Source organism: Nicotiana attenuata, unplaced genomic scaffold (genome assembly GCF_001879085.1).
Source record: "Nicotiana attenuata strain UT unplaced genomic scaffold, NIATTr2, whole genome shotgun sequence".
In the NCBI taxonomy this organism is placed as follows: Eukaryota; Viridiplantae; Streptophyta; class Magnoliopsida; order Solanales; family Solanaceae; genus Nicotiana; species Nicotiana attenuata.
The window spans coordinates 129,758-151,376 of record NW_017671543.1 but is presented as its reverse complement, the minus strand read 5'-3'; positions in this window follow the sequence as shown (position 1 = coordinate 151,376).

Sequence of the window (21,619 nt, the reverse complement as noted above, 5' to 3'; positions counted from 1 at the left end):
CTCGAGCCATCCTCGGGCTCTATCTCCGCAACCAGAACTGATTCACCACACGCCTCAAATCGGAACCAACTAAGCACATAACCGAGCAATCAGCTAATCAATAGCAAACTCCCCCACTTGGCTCGAAGCCATAGATCAGAATACACTCAATAACTCATAACACTTATACTCTATTGATGCCACAATACCATAGTGAGATTAAACTCAAATCCTTTGTAAGCTTGTGTAAACACAAATCATCTAGTACTTTAAATCTTCGGCAAATCTCGCAACAGTTAAGCCCACTCTCTTAAGCGACCCAAACTTTCAAATTTCAGCACTTACATTTCACTTGCACATGAGATCTTCTAACAATCACATAAGGGTCACACAACCCCAGAACTCTTCGCAGGAGATATCCCGCCTAATTTGCCTTCAGTTAACATTTCTGTATACCTTCCACCGTCATAAACTGTACGCAGTCACTTAGATACATCTCGTAGTACTAACATACTCGTCACATAGCTATCCAGCCGTCACTTCCACTAATAGGAACAATACCGAACATATAGGTTCAAAATACTTGGTCATACAATCAGCACCTCGGTGCTCAAGCCATAGGCAAAGATCCGGCCTCAAGTCCTCCAGACTGGCCCAGCATCAACTCACAGAGATCACATCTCGCCCCTCGATCGGGGAATCACAGCCATTAAGGCACATCTGATACTGAGCGCTCATGCGCGCATACGAACGCGTGAAAGGAATTTCAAGAGTTACTTTTCAAGCTGAATCAAGGATGCACGATAAGAATTCCAAGAATGTGAAGTTTTTTCTAAAGGTTCGGCAGCCTCTCGAGGATAAATACAGACGTCTCCGTACCGATCCGCGAGACTCTACTAAACCTACTCATGACTCGTGAGACCTATGTAACCTAGGCTCTGATACCAACTTGTCACGACCCCAACCGACCCGGTCATGATGGCGCCTCTCGTGAAGACAAGGCCAGCCGACACAACACTCACATTATCCCCTTAAGCATTAAGAATCATTTTTAAGCCTTTAATTAAACAATGTTTCATAATAACTTCTAAAATAACAATGCGGAATAAAAAAATACAAGCCCGACCTCAGGGTGTCACTAGTCATGAGCATCTATCAAGGTCTGAATACAACAAGAAGTCTAAAATAATATACTAAATACAGTAATAACAATGTGAGGAAGAGAGCGGTGCTGCAAATGTCATGCAGCCACCCGCTAACTCTGATGACTCCACGCCTGAGTAAATCAACACCCGCTACCGGGTTCCGATATACCTGAATCTGCACACGAGGTGCAGGGAGTAATGTGAGTACTCCAACCCAGTAAGTAATAAGAGTAATAAAAGACTGAGCAGTAGGAAACAATGAATCCACATTCACGTTAGGCTCAATAAACACAACAGGCTTTCAAATCATAATACGAGTCAACCTTCCCTTTTTAAAATCCAGCCTTTAGTAAAAATCATTTTTGAAATACTTTCCAGCAGTTTCAGTAGGGGTTTAATACCATTTAAAGTAATAATAGAGATTAAAGCCATAATCGGACCCTCGGGCAAAGCATAGTTCGTAAAACAGCCCCTCGGGCAAAACAGTAATCATAAACACTTCATAACTTGAAAACCTCGGTGGAAATAACCAAATGCCAAATCAGTGATTAATTTCTGAACATCTCATAAACCCTAGTTTAAATAAAAGTTGTTTTAAAACATTTGTTCAACTTTCCGATAGAGGCTCAATATAGAGATGAGTGAAAACAGTCAATAAATCAACATATTCGATAGAAACTCGCTTTAAAGAGGAGTGAAATCAATAAGTTCATAAACAGGCCTCTCAGGCAAACATCAGTCATATGCATGTTTATATCTATCGCCCCCTCGGGCTAGACTCTCTGTCACTCGTGACTCAACTCCTACCAATCATTACTCGTACTCAGCACTCACGCTCAATAGGTATCATATAGTAACCACTGCGGCGTGCAGCCCGATCCATATATCGCTGCGGCGTGCAGCCCGATCCATATACTTCGTCGACGGCGCTCACTGGGGGTGTGCAGACTCCGGGAGGGGCCCCTTAACCAACTTGTCACGACCCCAACCGGCCCGGTCATGATGGCTCTCGTGAAGACAAGGCCAGCCGACACAACACTCACATTAGCCCCTTAAGCATTAAGAATCATTTTTAAGCCTTTAATTAAACAATTTTTCATAATAACTTCTGAAATAACAGTGCGGAATAAAAAAAATACAAGCCCGACCTCAGGGTGTCACTAGTCATGAGCATCTATCAAGGTCTGAATACAACAAGAAGTCTAAAATAATATACTAAGTATAGTAATAACAATGTGAGGAAGAGAGAGGTGCTGCGAACGTCATGCAGCCACCCGCTAACTCTGATGACTCCACGCCTGAGCAAATCAACACCCACTACCGGGTTCCGATATATCTGAATCTGCACACGAGGTGCAGGGAGTAATGTGAGTACTCCGACCCATTAAGTAATAAGAGTAAGTAAAGACTGAGCAGTAGGAAACAATGAATCCACATTCACGTTAGGCTCAATAAACACAACAGGCTTTCAAATCATAATACGAGTCAACCTTCCCTTTTTAAAATCCAGCCTTTAGTAAAAATCATTTTTGAAATACTTTCCAGCAGTTTCAGTAGGGGTTTAATACCATTTAAAGTAATAATAGAGATTAAAGCCATAATCGGACCCTCGGGCAAAGCATAGTTCGTAAAACAGCCCCTCGGGCAAAACAGTAATCATAAACACTTCATAACTTGAAAACCTCGGTGGAAATAACCAAATGCCAAATCAGTGATTAATTTCTGAACATCTCATAAACCCTAGTTTAAATAAAAGTTGTTTTAAAACATTTGTTCAACTTTCCGACAGAGGCTCAATATAGAGATGAGTGAAGACAATCAATAAATCAACATATTCGATAGAAACTCGCTTTAAAGAGGAGTGAAATCAATAAGTTCATAAACAGGCCTCTCAGGCAAACATCACTCATATGCATGTTTATATCTATCGCCCCTTCGGGCTAGACTCTCTGTCACTCGTGACTCAACTCTTACTAATCAGTACTCGTACTCAGCACTCACGCTCAATAGGTATCATATAGTAACCGCTGCGGCGTGCAGCCCGATCCATATATCGCTGCGGCGTGCAGCCCGATCCATATACTTCGTCGACGGCGCTCACTGGGGGTGTGCAGACTCCGGTAGGGGCCCCTTACGGCCCAAGCGCAATATTGCTGCGGCGTGCAGCCCGACCCATATAAGTATTGCTGCCGCGTGCAACCCGGTCCGTATCCATATATGTATATATATAAATATTACTGCGGCGTGCAGCCCGATCCATAGATATATAATCCTCATAACAAGGCCCTCGGTCTCTCTCAGTCATTAACCTCACCATCAGACTCTCAGTATATCTCAACCATCAATCTCACAATCAGACCCTCGGTCTATCTCAATGAAACAGGGAACTCAGCCCAAAACAGTTTCCACATTTTAAGAATATAGTGATAAAGCCAGATTTGAGTAATAAACAGGTAACGCATGACTGAGGACATGCTTTCAACACATTTAGAATGAGGATAGATAGTAAAAATGCCCCTAAGGGTCTCAACAAGTCGGCACAAGGCCCCAAACATGGCATACAACCCAAAATATAATAACATCAAACAATTAACTATCAAATACGCATTAAAGTACTCGTTCGGGAAGGACTAGGTCACAATCCCCAGCGGTGCTCTACCCCACGCTCGTCATGTAGCGTGTAAGTCACCTCAAAGTAACACAACGATGTGCAATCCGGGGTTTCAAACCCTCAGGACAGTATTTACAATCATTACTTACTTCCAACCGGCGAAATCTCTAGCTCGCGACGCCTTTGCCCCTCAAATCGGCCTCCACGNCTACTATTTGATTAAATAAAGGAAAGTGATATACTTTTTTGCAAAAGACGATAAGACTGATATTAAAATAAAAATAATAACAATATTTATAATAATAATAATAAAGTAATAATAATAATAATAATAATAATAATAATAATAATAATAATAATAATAATAATAATAATAAAGTAAGGTAAAGAGAAGATGAAGCGGAGAAATAGAAAATCTGGGNGAGAGAGAGAGAGAGAGAGAGAGAGAGAGAGAGAGAGAGAGAGAGAGAGAGAGAGAGAAGTATTGAATGTAAACCGTTGGATTAAGAGTTTATACGGNGTCACAATATGCTAAGGGAACAAGGCCCAAGCGAAAGCAATCGAAAAATATCAAAAATCTCGAAATTAGCAAAACCCGAGCCCCCGGCCCACTTCTCGAAACTCAGAAATTTTCACATCGACGGATTCCTTATCCTTCCACGAGTTCATACATATCAAAAGTTCTCAAGTCCGACCTCAAATGGCCCTTCAGATCTCAATTTACAATCTCAAAATCCCAAGCCCTAGTACTTCCATTTTTAGCTAAATTTCCATGAATTTCTAGGTTAATTTCACAATAGAATCACGTTTTTGGTTCATAGAACTTACCTCCAATCACTTCTCCTTGCATCCCTCTTCAATTCCCTTCCAAGAGCTCTCAAAATACTCAACAATGGTGGAAAAATGACTTAAGCTCGCGGATGAAATGTTTAAAAACCCTTCCGTCCAGCTACTGACTTCCTTCAATGCGATCGCGGCCCCAGGCTCGCGATCGCGAAGGGCAAATTTTCCAAGCCTAAAAAATTTGCTATGCGAACGCGATGGTTCAACTTTCCACAACTACGCGAACGCGTACTACCGGCTGCGAACGCGAAGCACCTGCAACTCACACTTCGCGAACGCGAAGCACCAACCGCGAACGCGAAGACAAATCTCAAGCCTACCCATATCCCTTCTATGCGATCGCGAGGGACCTCCCGCGATCGCGAAGACCAAAACTCCTCTGCAATAACTGCTGCATTTCTGCAATTTCCCTAAGTCTCAAAACTTTCCGTTAGCCATCCGAAATCACCCCGAGGCCCCCGGGACCTCAACCAAAAGCACCAACGCATCCTAAAACATCATTCAAACTTGTTCCAATCATCAAAACACTTCAAACAACACCAAAACCATTAATTCACATCGAATTCAAGCCTAAGCTTTCCAAAAACTTCCGAAACTCGCTTTTGATCAAAAACCCAACCAAATCACCTCCGAATGACTTGAAATCTTGCATACACATCCCAAATCACATAACAAAGCTACAGCAACTCTCGGAATTCCATTCCGACCCTCGGATCAAAATCTCACCTATCAACCAGAAATCGCCAAAATACTAACTTCGCCAATTCAAGCCTAATTCTACACCAGACCTCCAAACCACTTCCGATCACACTTCTAAGTCATAAATCACCCAACGAAGCTAACCAAATCATAAAAATTCCGATCCGTACTCATATACAAATACGTCAACTCTTGGTCAAACCTTTCAAATTCAAAGCTTTCAACTGAGACTGTTCTTTCAAATTCATTCCAAATTTTCCTGAAAACCAAAACCAACGACCTACATCAGTCATAATACATTACACGGGGCAAGTCATGCCCGAGAACTGGCGATCAAAGTGCTATCAAAACGACCGGTCGGGTCGTTACAGTAACCATGAGAATAAAAATGATATCAAGAAGACAAATTTCACCAAGGACTAACGACAGAACTATAAGCTTTGTGAAAGCAAATAGTTTGTCATGCCAGAAAGTCACAGTACTATAGAAATCCAATTTATCCTCCTGGAAAAGTACTCAAAACAGAAAGTCTACATCTTTCCATTGAATTCAAGATGAAGTGAGTGCTAGCTAAGTATTGTATCCTAAAGGCATGCTTCTCTAAGCGAGAGTAAACAAAATAAACCATTTCAGAACATACTTCTTGTTCTTTAACAAAATTTATACTCTTTAAGTCAATCTCGCTTAAGAAAATATAAGATCTTAGCATGTATCCAAAACACTATAGCTTGTTTAGTTAGCTAATTACTAGCTTAATGGAATTATGGACCGTGATTCTAAAAAAAAGCTTAAATATCTAAGTGAGCTTGAGTTAAGAACTATTTACAAAATCCCCAATAGGCATTCTATTTTCTTAAAGTTTGAATTTAGGATTACCAATTGAACATCTACAATGAAATGCTAATTTGCAGGTTGTTCTTAGTTAGCTTTCTCAGTAAACTCACATCCGTGACTTCAATAAAAGAGGGGGTCTAATCATAGTGCTTGTCATAAGGTGATATATCTTTATTGACTATGTAACAGAGAGAGAGAGGGCATAACTCAACTCAACTTAGCCATTGGTTTATGTGGCTACAATAAAGTTTCAATACTATGCTTTTAGCTAAAAGAGTTTCATAGATTTAGAATTGTACATTGTTTAAGAAAACGCAACCACCTGCAAACTCATACAATCATGCTACTCATAAAATATGTTAAAGCCATAAATTACTCACCACATATCCAACTAGGTATCACAGTAAAAATTACATTTTTAAGGTCTAAAGTTAAATGATAATGCACTAAAAGTTATGCCCTCGTAAGTTTAAACGGTGCATTATCAAGTTCCAAAGATCTTGCTTCATATATACCCAATCTTTTATCTGTTGTACCATTCTATATCATGTTATTAATACAGAAGTAGTGAAACAGAGATTAAACACAAAATATTCACTTTTTTAAATTGCTTAAGCCAAACAACCAGAGAAGTAAGTTTAAACATACTCCACGCCTAAGCACAGAACAAACAAGTAAGTCATATAGACATGAGCTATATAAGAGTTAAGCCATGGTTTCTACAACAAACAAGAAAGGAATTTTTTTTTCTTAACACATGTTTCTAATATGTATAATAACAAAGTCAGGGTCCTTTATATACAACTATTAAGTATACTTTATACCAAAAGCAACAAACAGAGAATAGCTACTTGAATCAAACCGTCACTTAAAGTATGTTGAAACCTACTTTTATGACATCGGAATCGCGAAGCGAAACTAACAACAATACTGAAGCACAAATTCGTTCAAATTTAAAGAATTAAAAGAAAGAGAAAAGGAAGATTACTGACATTTTGCGGGCAGCGAACCGAGGCGCGGGTCTTAGATGCACTATTGAACTCTAATTTCAAGCCCGCTCCTTCCTCTCGGACAACAGCAGATCCGACTAAAATAAATAAAGCTAATTGATTTTATGCAAGGGTAAATACCCAACAGAAACATCAGGGGAGTCAAAAGAATGAAGCTTTCTGAGATGAATAACAGTTAATAGACAAAGAATGATTTATAGAGGGGAAGTGCGGCGGATCTCAGTCTGGTTTTGAAGGGTGAAGGCAGCGGCTCCATTTTTTTAATGGCCTCGAAACATCCTTATTTATAATGAGAAATCTAGGGCTTAATTTCTAGGCGGGATTTGAAATTCAAACGGCCATAAGAGCCGTTCTGTCTTGATCAGTGGTGACATAGATGACAGCCTGAGTTTTCACCATTTTTGGTGAGTCTCTTTTGTTCAAGTAAAGTAAAGAGAAGATGAAGCGAAGAAATAGAAAATATGGGTCTTGGTCAACTGACATCACGTAAAGAGAGAGAGAGAGAGAGAGAGAGAGAGAGAGAGAGAGAGAGAGAGAGAGAGAGAGAGAGAGAGAAGTATTGAATGCAAACCGTTGGATTAAGAGTTTATACGGTTGAGATTAAGTCTGCCCTATTTACCAAAACGACGTATTTTTGATGGGGTTCAAGAATTGGGCTAAAGTGGAGGATTTTGGACTGCTGGTTGGGCGAATTTGAGCCGACTTTGGGGTTTGTCACGACCCCGGTTCGCCCTCCATGAACCATCATGATGACACCTAGTCTCTACGACTAGGTAAGCCTAAATTGCGGAAGAAAAATCAAATTTTTGTGGAAATAAAACAATTTAAAGCAGAAATAAAGTAATAACCAGCGTTTAAAAGTGCCGCTCGGCATACACAGTATTTAACTCTCAAAACCAATACATATATCCAAGACCCGGAAACCCACGAATCACAAGCTAAGGATACTACATAGCTCTAACTCCAGAATGTCTAACAACGAACAGAAATACAGAAGGGCTAATACAAAAAAAAGAAGCAAGAATAGAAAGGGACTCCTCGGTCTGCGGACGTCGCAGATATACCTCGAAGTCTCTACAGAAGCGTCTCGCCTCAAGGATGATAAGACTGAGTGAAAGTACCTGGATCTGCACATGAAAAACATGCGCAGAAAGGGCATGAGTACACCACAGTGGTACTCAGTAAGTGTCAAGCCTAACCTCGGTTGGGTAGTGACGAGGAAGGTCAGGGCCATACTGAGATTAAATAAGATATAAGGGTTAACAGTGTGGAATAAAACAGTATAAATAAGTGCAACAGTAAGAAATAACATAGAACTGGAAGAACAACAACAACTAGAACAGAGACAAATAAATCACGGGAAAGAAATACACCTCAACACAGAGATAACAACCGGGGCATCTTCCACGATACCGTCCTGTAGTCCCAATTACAACTATCCAGTGGATCTCCCGGGATACCGTCCCGTAGTCCATCATATATATATATATCCGAAGGATCTCCCGGGATCCCGTCCCGTAGTCCAACTATCAGTGCGCGGGGATCTACCGGAAATCCCGATCTGTAGTCCCAAATATAAATACCCAGTACTGGGGGAATCTACCGGGTGAATTCCCGTAGTTCCATATAACTGTGCAGGGAGATCTACCAGAATCCCACGTCCGTAGTCCCAAATAAACAAACAAGGGGGATCTACCGGAATCCCACATCCGTAGTCCCAAATAAACAAACAAGGGGGGGGGGGGCATCTACCGAAATTCCACATCCGTAGTCCCAATTTAAACACACAGCAGCAACACGAAGAATAGTCATAAATTGTCAACTTCATATCAAGGCGAAACAGGTATTTCTAACCTAGCATGCTGCACGTAATTCAAATAAGGCAATCTGAGCAAATAGGCGATTAAGTCATTTAGACATGCTTTCCTAAGCTAACAACAAGCTCAAATTTCAAGTAGTAATGACAGAAAGAAAAGGAAACACAGTTTTAATTACTTAATGAAAACAAATTTTCAGCAATTAGCACAAGTACGCGCTCGTCACCTCACGTATGAGGCATTTCAAATATCACAATACCAAATCCTAAGAGGAAGTCCCCACACAAGGTTAGGCAAGCCACTTACCTCGAACCGGCTAAACTGTCAACCCGAAACCACGTCCTTGCCACGAGTATTCCACTCCAAATGGCCCAAATCTATTCAATTAAATTTCATAATGTAAATAACACTTCAAGTAACTGATTCTATAATTAAATTCTAAGCTAATACGCGAAATTAGGTAAAATAACCAAAATGCCCCTTGGGCCCACGTCTCGGAATCGGGTGAAATTTATATTTCCAGAATCCTCACACTCTCACGAGTTCATTCATACCAAAATTACCAAAATCGGACCTCAAATGATCCATCAAATCCTCAATCAAAGGTCTCCAATACTAAGCCCTAGTTTTCCAAATTTTCACCCTAAATTTCCATAAATTTCTAGCTCTAATCCGTGAAATAATGACATAGGAACGAGTTTTAAGTCCAAATTCGTTACCTCACTGAAGTTCCCTTGAAACCCCTCCTTCAAATCGCCCAAAAAGCTCCTAAGCCAAGATAAAAATGGTGGAAATAACCCCAAGGTCGCGGAACCCCATTTAAATCAACTGTCCAGCAGTTTCCGCATCTGTGGACTTGGGACTGCTTCTGCGGTCTCGCATTTGTGGACCAAAAGTCGCACCTGCGACCCATCACTTAAACGCCCAGATTCTGCATCTGCGGCCCCTCACCCGCAGGTGCGGTACCGCTTCTGCGGAAAATATACCGCATCTGCGGTTCCTGATGATGTTCCCCATCTTTTTCGCTTCTACGGCTCCTCTTCTGCACGTGCGGCATTGCACCTGCGGTCCCCAAACCGCAGGTGCGGAAATACCAGAAGCAGCAAAGTTTAGCAGCTGCACACACCCCTCAGACTCCCCGACAACCATCCGAAATAATCCCAAGGCCCCCGGGACCTCAACCAAAGGCACCAACAAGTCTAATACCACTGTCCAAACTTCTACCAATCCTTAAAACACGTAAAACAACATCGAAACCTCAAATTAACCATGGATTCAAGCCTAAGGACTCCAAATTTCCCAAAATACGCTTTTGTCAAAAAGTCTATCAAATCTCGTCCGAATGACCTGAAATTTTGCACACATATCACATTCAACACTACGAAGCTACTCCAACTTTCGGAATTCCATTCCGACCCTCAAAATCTCACTACCGAATTGGAAACTTCAAAAATCTAACTTTTCAATTAGCTACGGACCCCCAAAACACAATCCGACCACGCCCCTGAAATCCAAAATCACCCAACGGAGCTAACGGACCATCGAATTTCCATTCCGAGGCCGTGTTCACACTGTTCCGACTACGGTCAACTTTTCAACACATAAGCTCTCATTTAGGGATTAAGTGTCCCAAAACTCCCCGAACTTCAAAACCGACCATCCCGGCAAATTCAAAATAGCAGAAATAAATACGGGGAAAGTAGTAAATAGGATATTGGGGCTTAAAGTCTAAAAACAACCGGCCGGATCGTTACAGGGTTGGGCTAACTGGTTGAGAAGACAATATTTGGGCTTTTAGCCTCTTTTCTTCTTGGGTATTTCTTTGGGCTACTACTTCTTATTAAAATCTCTTAATTAATCATTTAAATTATATGACTACTTAAATTGTTCGGCTCGTCTTATATAAATTATAATTTGCTAGCATTTAATTTTGCAAAAATAGATATTACATTAATTCTGAAATAAAGAGTAAATATAGTAAAGTATAGAATTAAAAAATAAATACTACTATTTGATTAAATAAAGGAAAGTGATATACTTTTTTGCAAAAGATGATAAGAATGATATTAAAATAAAAATAATAACAATATTTATAGTAATAATAATAATAATAATAATAATAATAATAATAATAATAATAATAATAATAATAATAATAATAATAATAATAATAGTAGTAGTAGTAGTAGTAGTAGTAGTAGTAGTAGTAGTAGGAATATCTAATGCTAATAATAGAGATAGTAACAGTAGTAAAAATAATGATACTAATTAGGTCTATTTTAGGATAACAATGGTACATAATTATTTTTAAATTATTAGAAGCTTAAAGAAATAGTTTGGAAGAAAGGAGGGACAAAATTGGATGTCAACAAGTACAATAACAAAAGACTCGACAAACTTAACTAGACTATGACATACTCTAACATCACCTAAAAGACTCGACATTACTGTACAAAATTAGACGGTGAAACATGACATAAAAAGAAAAACAGACTCAAAACATAATTAAAAAAAATCTCCTTAAGCAACTCCTGAATGAGCGATCTTGACTGTATGGTCCTAGGGCGTCTGTCATGCCCAAACTCCGGTAAGTAGATCCACACCTGTATGAGAAAATTAAGACCAACTACAGTTAAAGACCTAGAAGACTATGTGAGACAATAACACTTCCTGTTGGACACATGCAAGACATGATTGTGGCTATTTTTCTAAAATTAACCAATGTGGCTAAAATGCAAGATTTGGCTAAGACCCCGCGAAGCCAAGAACCTAAGACTTAACTAAGAAGACCGGACCCTATGTGGGCTGCCTACGTATCCCGCCCCAAAAGACGAGAATCAGGTATGCGTAGTTCGGGAGGGTTGAATACGGGCGAGAATTAAAAAAACAACTAATTTAGAAAAAATGTATTTTTTTTTTGAAAAATGATGAAACATATAAACTCTTTTTGGATTTTCTTTTCCTTTTTTTTGATTTTTTTTTGAAAAATGATGGGAAAGTGCAAAATCTTTTTGGATTTTTCAATTTTTTTTGTCTCTGTTTTTGTCTTTTTCTTAAAAAAAGTGAAAGAACACATAACTGGGCCCTACTTGCTTTATTTTCACACTTCACCCTCTTTTCTTTCTCATTTACCCGCAACCATCATTGGCCCGCCAAATGACCTTTTTACCCTTGGAGAATGCAACATGTAGCACATAGGATGCATCAGGATGGTCTTTTATTTTTGGGTACACCTGTCCTAGACGGACCCAACCCCTGTGTTGAGTCCCCTATGTCAAATGCACATGATGCAAACAAACGTGCCTACTAAGGATCCGGCATGAGGTTATGTTATTCTAGGTTCAAACCTGGGGTTGCGTTCTAGACTTGGCTTACCCGAGCGGACTGCTCGAGCCGAGGTGGGGGCAACGTACCGGAAGCACGAAAGTCTACCCGGCCTTGTTGCTGAACCAAGCCCCGTTCTAATTGGTATGACTTCTAACAGAAATTGGGCCACACGTACGTGTGCACCAAATTTTAGAAGACTCAGAAGGGCGGCGTAAGAAGACTTTTTAATACAGTTCAAATAATATCAAAACAGTAAATAAACAACAATTAGCACATTAGGTCCACAAAAATATAGTAATATCAACAAATAAATAAAGCCAAGTAACAATCATATTAAAAGCTCGAATTCTTGAACCCTGAACTAGAGATTCTGGGCTAGTTTCCCCAGCAGAGTCGCCAGAGCTGTCACACCTCCTTTTTCTACCCCGAAAGGGATATTAGGGAATTTTTCCAATTAAAGTGACAATCGAAACGGGATTATTTATATTAAATTCAGAGTCGCCACTTGGGATAATTTATGGTGTCCCAAGTCACCGGTTTTGAATCCCGAATCGAGGAGATTTGACTCTGTTTTAATGTCTGGGAAACACAGAAATCCGGGTAAGGAATTCTGTTAACCCAGGAGAAGGTGTTAGGAATTTCCGGGTTCCGTGGTTCTAGCACGGTCGCTTTGATCATACTTGGCTTAATCAAATTGTATAATTACTTATTTTAGAACCTATGTGCATTTGCCGTTTTAAATTAAGAAATTATCTTGAAACGAGTCACGTGTACGTGTACTCATTTTGTTTGGCGCGTCAAAAATCATGTCACACGAACGTGTCCACAATTAATAACGCTTTATATATTAAGAAAGTTTAGCCGAAGTTGCGCGAACGCATACTCCGATTTTATTTTTAAAATCGCAATTATGTCACACGGACGTGTACACAACCACGATGATATGATTAATTAAGAGCGAGCCTACTTCACGTATCCCACTATCATTCAAGACAACCCAAACATCCAAATGTCACAATATTGACACAAGAAATGCTGGAATGCCCCCAAAATAAACTCCAAACGTTGCTATAATTATTGAAATTGGCCATTTATATGAGTGACAATTCTAGCTGTTCACACTTCACATACCAAAGATGAGTCACAAACAGTAAACACCCCATAACTTCTTTTACGACTCAAAATCCACTATGGGTCGTGATGGGATCGGACACTGTTGTCAGGCAAGCCAACCATAAATACTTAATTAAATTCTCAGTTAAATAATTGTGAAAACTCTGATGTTCCTTCAATTTTACTAGTAAAAGATACTCATTTCAAATTAAATATGAAAGTCAAGAGATCAATACAAAATACCCCATAATTATTCCAGAACCCGGTGCCACAAGTGCATGAGCAGTTACTAGGGAATAAAATAAAATACAGTAACTGTCCGGAATACAAGTTGGACAGAAATAAAAATACAGCACAATACTCTGAAGGAGACTCTCCGGGCTACGGGCCGTCTCGATAAATGCAACTCACCTAAATCTCCATACCAACCATGCTGTTATGCCACTAAGCCGCTAGCCACACCTGAACATGTGCAACAAAATGCACAGCAAGTGTAGTATGAGTACGAAAACAACGTGTACTCAGTAAGTATCCCGCCTAATCTCGAAGAAGTAGAGACGAGAGGTCGACTTCGACACTTACTAGTGGTCCAATTATGATACATTAGTATTATAAAAAGTCGAGGGTTTACATGAACATGAATGTAATTCAATAGAGTGAAGCAAGTAAACAATTCCTTCTTTATTATGAAAATTTCCAATTTCCTTTTTCATCAATTATACATATATTCTCAAGCCGGGAAGAAGCAACATCAACTTTAATAAAGTTCAAGGCAAGTAATACAAGCATGCGCAATTCATGCCGAGGACGTGCGGCCCGATCCAACAATATTTAAACCGTGCACTGCCAGGGTCGAATGGCGCGAACCATAGATGCATCTATTACCCCGCTCGCGAATCATACATGCGACGCGGTCAAATATAAATAAATAATTACCCTGCTCGCGAATCATACATGCGACGCAGGTACACACAGAAACACACATTTTTAAGAGCCAATCAAGACTATTATTCAGAGAGGTGTAAATTTCTCTTTTACAAGTCAAGAAAATGAAGTTTAACTCTTTTAGAAAGTCATTTGCCACTTCGATATGATATAAGCAATTTAAACTAACAATAAGGTTACAAGTATTACAAGTAAAGCATGCTTTTGGGTCCTAGACTACCCGGACATAAACATAATAGTAGCTACGCACGGACTCTCGTCACGTCGTGCGTACGTAGCCCCCGCAAATAGTAGCACATATGCAATTAATTCACCTATGTGGACAATTCCCTCTTACAAGTTTAGAAAGGAGACTCACCTCGCTCCGAAATTTCCATAACCGGCTTCCAAGCCCTTCCAACGACTCTAGTTGATGCACAACGCCCCAAAACTATTCAAACAACGGGAAAACCAATAAAAATTCACTCTAATACTTGTAACAATTCAAATTATATAAGTTCCCAACTCCGCTCGAAAAGTTGACCAAAATGCCCTTGGGCCCACGTGCCCGGATTCCGAAATTTCTCGAAGATAAATTCTACGCATAGCTTTACTAACTCAAATATACAATTTGCTCTAATTTTCATGCTCAAATTCAAGGTAAAAGTCCAAAATTTCAAATTCTAGGTCTTCCCTGAAAATCCCAAATTTATACTAATTTTCCATGTCTAAATCCATGCACGATCACATATTTAACTCAAAAATAGGAAGAAATCACTTACCTAGTGTTGCTTGATGAAAATCCCTCCTTGAGCTCTCCAAAATCGTCCAAGCCAAATGAAAGAAATGGGCTAAAACTCATGTTTAAAACAATCTGCCCAGGCTTCATCGAGTTGTACCTTGCGCTGTGTAGGTTGTACATCCTATTATAATTCTTCCCTGCTGTACACCTTCTGTTAAAATGCTCATAACTCCTTGTGAAAATATCCAAATAACAAACGGTTTGAAGATTTAGAAACTAGACTCGAAGACCTTTCATTTGATAGGTTGCACACCATATAACTCTTTATATATTCCGAGATATGAGCTTCTAAAGTCGGCTCCATGCATCAGAATATTCTGCTGAAACTGCTCCACCAGCCATCTTCAATCGATCATAACATTCTGATAAAATGTCTAAATAATGAATGATTTAACTTTTAGGAAACTAGAATGCAAGGGCAACAACTTTTATGTGTTTCAAATTTTCAGATTCCTTATAGATTTCGAGATATAAGCTTGCAAATTCAGCTCCGCGATTGCACTAGTTGCTGTCAAAACAGCTTTCTGCAAGAAAATTTCAGCAACTCTTTGGTCCGAAATTCATTCCGTTAACCTTTCGAAATCCACCCGAGGCCCTCGGGACCTTAACCAATTATACCAACATATCCCAAAACATGATACGAACTCGCTCGAGGCCTCAAATCACATCTAACAACGTCGAAATCATGAATCGTACTCCAATCCAAACTTTATGAACTTTGAAATTTCAAACTTCTACATTTGATGTCGAAACCCGTCAAATCACGTCCGATTGACCTCAAATTATGCACATAAGTCATATTCGACATTGTGGACCTGCTCCATCTTTCGTAATTGGAATCCGACCCAGATATCAAAAAGTCAAACTCTCGGTCAAACTTCTCAAAAATCTTCAAATTTCTATCTTTAGCCAAATGACTTCAAAATGACCTACGGACCTCCGAATTCACTTCCGATCGAGCTCCCAACTCCAGAATCACCATACAGAGCTACTCCCAGACTCGGAATCCCAAACGGACATCGATAACACTAAAATGCACTTCAACCCAAGCTTATGAAATTTCTTCCAAAATGCTAACTTCCACAATAGGCGCCAAAATGCTCCCGGCTCATCCAAAACCCGATCCGGGCATATGCCCAAGTCCGAAATCATCATACGAACCTACTGGAACCTTCAGATCCCGATTCCGAGGTCGTTTACTCTAAAATCCAATCTTAGTCAATTCTTTCAACATAAAGCTTCCGAAATGAGAATTCCCTTTCCAAATCAACTCCGAATTCCCCGGAATTCAATTCCGATCATGCTTACAAGTCATAATACCTGAAGTGAAGCTGCTCATGGCCCCAAACTGCTGAGCGACGCGCTAGAGCTCAAAATGACCGGTCGGGTCGATACATTCTCTCCCACTTAAACTTACGTTCGTCCTCGAACGTGCTAAGAACTGTGTTGGGGTTGCCCGAAATCTCTGTTTAACACCTCGAGCACCTACCCGTGCTACCACAACTCAGCTGGGCACCCTAGCTCGATAAATCTAAAGATATCCTTTTTCACTTAAGCAAATAAGCCTTAGAGCCCAATTCCTACATCCGGAATTCTCTGCTAGACCTGTTCCAATATACGCTCACCGTATCAATAACTACTCGCAGCACCAAAACATGACTGCATACCTTAGCTGAATTCACACCTTGCACCACTTTACTCACAGGACCACAATAACATTCTCTGATCAAATTAGTCGAAATTCCACAAATCTGATACTCCCATTGCACCTCATGACTTACATAGGTCTTGCTCTAACTCTTACAATACCGCCAAGATGGAAGAGGTGTGTAGAAATTCATACCCAACTGCCGAATCAACAAATCATTGGGTCTATACTCCTGACAAGAACCATCACCTCATTCTGAACCAAATAATGGTCTTAGCTCCTTAATATACTTCATACAATCCGATTGAACTGATCCTAGATCCAATAACCTTGTCTCACCCAGTACGAACTGCTCAGGCAACAAGTCACCCCTAACATGACTAGAAGTCTCACATGATGCCGCAATGTGCCAATAAGCTACCAACTCGAACGCGATACATAAGGAAAATGAACTTTGGAAGGGAATACTCAAATCACGCAACTAACATGAACTTTCCTCAGAAAAAGGGAAACAAAACACACATAATAGAATATAAGGGACCATAATTATCATTACACTGTTGCGGCGTGCAACCCGATCCAAACAACATACCCATGGCGGCGTGCCACCCAATCCACACATAAAATTCACATAAGGAGATACACATCGAGCTAAATTGCTCATTATAACAACATACTGAATATCGGTCACAAGCACACTAAGTGCATAATACCATCCCTGAGGGGACATATAGCACCATAAGCTAACAAACTCAAGCACAACTGAGTTGCGATATATGTTCCGGAACTAAAGAGCCATCCTGCTCACATAACACCATCGCTACGCGGAACTTCAACACATATGAAATTTACCAAGCCGTTTCGCAACTCACACGGCACAATATAGCATTACATGAAGTAGCCGACAACGAATTATAATCCAACGTCCGAATACTCCTCCACAAGGAGAGCTATGCTGAAACGAACACATTCAACCCGATATAGAGCCCATATTCATATTTAAATCCATCCATAGACCTCAAGCCGATTCTGATCATACCGAACTAGGCCAATAATCTTTTCTGGGTCCATAATAACCTAGTCCTCAACGTGATCAAGTTTATGCAAGTGATTTGTGAAATGGCACGCTGTGAGGCTTGTCGACTGCCGTAATTACGGAAGTATTATTTGGCCGCGTGTCGTCATATGGTGGTTTAGGCACAGTGAATGCACGTCGTGTGTTGCTATGGTTCTCTTGGATTGAAGTAAAAAGCTTCATTGAGGGATTGTTTGAGCCATGTTCAGCGGTTCAGGAGTTGTGATAAATTCTCTATATCGCATGTTGCTTGTTAGGTGCAGTAGCGGTATGGAATTTGAAGTGAGGATCAAAGTGCGATTTGGTGTTGACAAGTATGTCAACAGCTCGGATAGCATTGAAAGGGGTTTTGAATGATTAGAGTAAGATGGCATTGTCCTTCAGCGTGGGATCGCTATATTTGGAGAGTTTGTATCCTGTTATGGATTCTTGATCGCTTTATAGGTTAGTGCACCAGTAAGCCTGGATGTGCAAGCTTGTTATCTGTACGGAAGATCGGCAGGCTACCACGGTAATGTATAAGTGTGGCAGGTAGTCACTTGTGAGTGGATGACCAAATATAAGATTGTAGCGTATGGTTAATTTGGGATTATGCCTAGAGGGCCCTCATTTTATTGGTTGTGGACTGTGGAGGATACTTCGATTATGATGGTTGTTCTTGTGTGTTAGGCAAAGAGGTTATTAGCGACCCAGAAAAGATATTGCCTAGTTCGGTATGATCAGAATCGGCTTGAGGTCTATGGATGGATTAAATATGAATATGGGCTCTATTACGGGTTGAATGCTGTTCGTCATACTCTGACGGGAGTTTCGGGATATGGGATTAAATTCTTGTCGGCTACTTCATGATAATGCTATATATGTGCCGTGTGAGTTGCGAAACGCTTGGTATTTCATATGTGTTGAGAGTTCCGCGTAGCGATGGTGTTATGTGAGCAGGATGCTTTTTAGTTCCGGAACATATTATCGCAACTCAAGTTGTGCTTGAGTTTGTTAGTTATGGTGCTAATGTCCCTCAGGGATGGTATTATGCACTTAGTGTGCTTGTGACGATCATATGTTGTTAATATGAGCATTTAGCTCGATGTGTACCTTATGTATTTATGTGTGGATTGGGTGGCAACGCGCGCATGGGTAGTTGTTTGGATCGGTTGCACGCCGCAACAGTGTAATGATATATTCCCCCTTATATTCTATTATGTGGTGTTTTGTTTCCCTTTTTCTGAGGAAAAGTTCATGTTAGTTGCGTGATTTGAGTATTCCCTTCCAAAGTTCATTTTCTCTTATGACGTTCGAGTTGGTAAGCTTATTGCACATTGCGGCATATCGAAGACTTCTAGTTCATGTTAGGGGTGACTTGTTGCCATAGCAGTTCGTACTGAGATGCACGGTTATTGATCTAGGATCAGTTCAATCGGATTGTATGAAGTATATAAGGAGCTAAGACCATTATTTGGTTCAGAATGAAGGTGATGGTTCTTGTCAGGAGTATAGACCCAAGATTTGTTGATTCGGCAGTTGGTTAATCTTACACACCTTCTTCATCTTGGCGGTATGTAATTAGAGCAAGACTATGTAAGTCATGAGGTGCAATGGGAGTATCAGATTTGTGAATTTCGACTAATTTGATCAAGGAATGTTATGTGGTCCTGTGAGTAAAGTGGTGCAAGGGTGTGAATTCAGCTAAGGTATCATCATGTTTTGGTGCTGCCGAGTAGTTATTGATACGTGAGCGATATTGGAACAGGTCTAGCAGAGAATCCGGATGTAGGAATAAGAGGGGATTTGAATTAATTAAAGGATATCTTTAGATTTATCAGAGCTAGGTGCCCAGCTGAGTTGTCGTAGCACGGGTAGGTGCTCGAGTTTAAACAGAGTTTCGGGCAACCCAACACAGTTCTAGCACGTTCGAGACGACACAGTAAAAGATGAGAGAATGTATCGACCCGACCGCTCATTTTGAGCTGTAGCGCGTCGCTCAGCAGTTTGGGGCAATGAAGCAGCTGCACTTCAGTATATGAACTTGTAAGCATGATCGGAATTGAATTCCGGGGAATTCGGAGTTGATTGGAAAGGGAATTCTCCATTTCGGAAGCTTTATGTTGAAAGAATTGATAAGATTGGATTTTAGAGTAAACGACCGGTCTGGGATCTGAAGGTCCAGTAGGTTCGTATGATTGATTTCGGGACTTGGGATATGCCCGGATCGGGTTTGGATGAGCCGGGGGATTTGGAACGGCCTATTGTGGAATTGCATTTTGGAGAAAATTTCATAAGCTTGGATGGATTAGCGTTTAGTGTATCGATGTCCGTGGGATTCCGAGTCTGGAGTAGCTCTGTATGGTTATTCTGGAGTTGGAGCTCGATCGGAAGTGAATTCGGAGGTCCGTAGGTCATTTTGACAAGTCATTGGCTAAAGATAGGTGAGATCTTTGGAGAGTTTGACCGAGAAGTTTGACTTTTTTGATATGGTCGGATTCAATTACGAAAGGAGCAGTCCCACAAGTCGAATATGACTTATGTGCATTAATTGAGGTCAATACGACGTGATTATGGACATCAATGTAGAAGTTTGAAATTCAAAGTTCAAAAAGTTTGGATTGGAAGTACGATTCATGATTTCGACGTTGTTGAATTGATCGAGCGAGTTCGTATCAATGTTTTGGGATATGTTGGTAATAATGGTTAAGGTCCCGAGGGCCTCGGGTGGATTTCGAAAGGTAACGGAATGATTGGACCAAAGAGTGGCTGAAATTTTTTGCAGAAAGCTGTTTTGACAGCAACTAGTGCAATGCGGAGCTGAATTTGCAAGCTTATATCTCGAAATCTATAAGGAATCTGAAAAATTTGAAACACATTAAAAGTGTTGCCCTTGCATTCTAGTTTCCTAAAAGTTAAATCATTCATTATTTAGAGCAATTTTATCAGAATGTTATGATCGATTGAAGATGGCTGGTGAAGCAGTTCATGCAGATATTCTGATGCATACCGACTTACATCATATCGCGGAATATATGAAAAGAGTTATATTGTGTGCAACCTATCAATGAAAGGTCGTTCGAGTCTAGTTTCATATCTTCAAACCGTTTGTTATTTGGATATTTTCACAGAGAGTTATGAGCATTTTAACAGAAGGATCAGGGAAGAATGTATAGATTACAACCTACCACCAAGGACACTCGATGAAGCCTGGATGAGTTTTAAACATGATTTTAGCCCATTTCTTGTCATTGCTTGGACGATTTTTGGAGAGTCAGGAGGGATTTTCATCAAGAGCACACAGTGATTTCTCCATATAGTTAATATGTGATCCGTGCATGGATTTAGACATGGAAAATAGTAAAATGGTCAAGACCTAGAATTTGAATTTTGGATTTACCTTGAATTTGCCGAAAATTAGAGCAAATTGTATATTGGTTAGTATGTAGAATTATCTTCGAGAAAGTTTCGAATCCGGGCACGTGGGCCCAAGGGCATTTGGTCAACTTTTCGGCGGCAGTTGGGAACTTAATATAATTTGAATTGTTACAAGTATTTAGAGTGAATTTTATTGGTTTTCCCGTTGTTCGAAATAGTTGTTAGGGGCGTGTCATCAACTAAGTCGTTGAGAGGCTTAGGAGCCGTTATGGAATTCGGAGCGAGGTGAGTCTCCTTTCCTGAAACTTACAGAGGGAATTCCACAATAAGGTGAAAGTAAATTGGCATATGTGTCTACTCAATTTTAGCGGGGGCACGTACCATAACGACGTGACGAAAGTCCCGTGAGTAGCTATCATTATTTAGACGGTAGTA